Source organism: Propithecus coquereli, unplaced genomic scaffold (genome assembly GCF_000956105.1).
Source record: "Propithecus coquereli isolate 6110/MARCELLA unplaced genomic scaffold, Pcoq_1.0 Scaffold204, whole genome shotgun sequence".
Taxonomy (NCBI): domain Eukaryota; kingdom Metazoa; phylum Chordata; class Mammalia; order Primates; family Indriidae; genus Propithecus; species Propithecus coquereli.
The window spans coordinates 1,363,638-1,364,322 of record NW_012145412.1 but is presented as its reverse complement, the minus strand read 5'-3'; positions in this window follow the sequence as shown (position 1 = coordinate 1,364,322).

The window sequence follows — 685 nt, the reverse complement described above, 5'->3', positions numbered from 1 at the left end:
ACCTACAGACTGGAAAAGAAAAATACAATCTCTTGTTGTTTACAAGAGACTTATTTAAAACATAGGAAAATAAAAATGTAACAGATAAAAAGATGAAAAAAGAGACAGCAGGAAAATTAGTAACCAAAGCAAACTTGTGAAATGACTGGAGGGAAAGAGGTCAGGTTTTTGTGCCCGTTGACCTTGACTCTGCCTTAGGGCTTAGGATTTTTCTAGCCATTATAGCCATTAGTAATTTTTGTTGGTATGATTTACATACATTATTGGAAATAAAAGAGCTGTAAAAGTTTATTTTAAAATGTAAAGCTGTAGTCTGGACACCAGAGAACCATGATCTATTTTGTGATAAAGTCATAAAGATGACTGTGATATAGGCATAAAATCCTGCTGAAGTATACTCAACGTTTCTATAAGTGTTTCATTGGGTGGTAGTAAATATTTTTCAGAATAAGTAATAACATTTTAAGCTTAATATAAGGTATGCTAGTTTAATTATACATCTATAATTTAGACATATTTTTATCTTAACAGTTTCTTTCATTCCAGTGGTATAGTGAAGAATAGGGATTATACTGATACTCTCATATGACTCATTTAATCTCTCATGTGATAGGAGAATATAAAGCCATAAATTTACAACGGAAAAATTGAGGAAGTTGACAAGTTGATGGTAGGGAAAAAATAA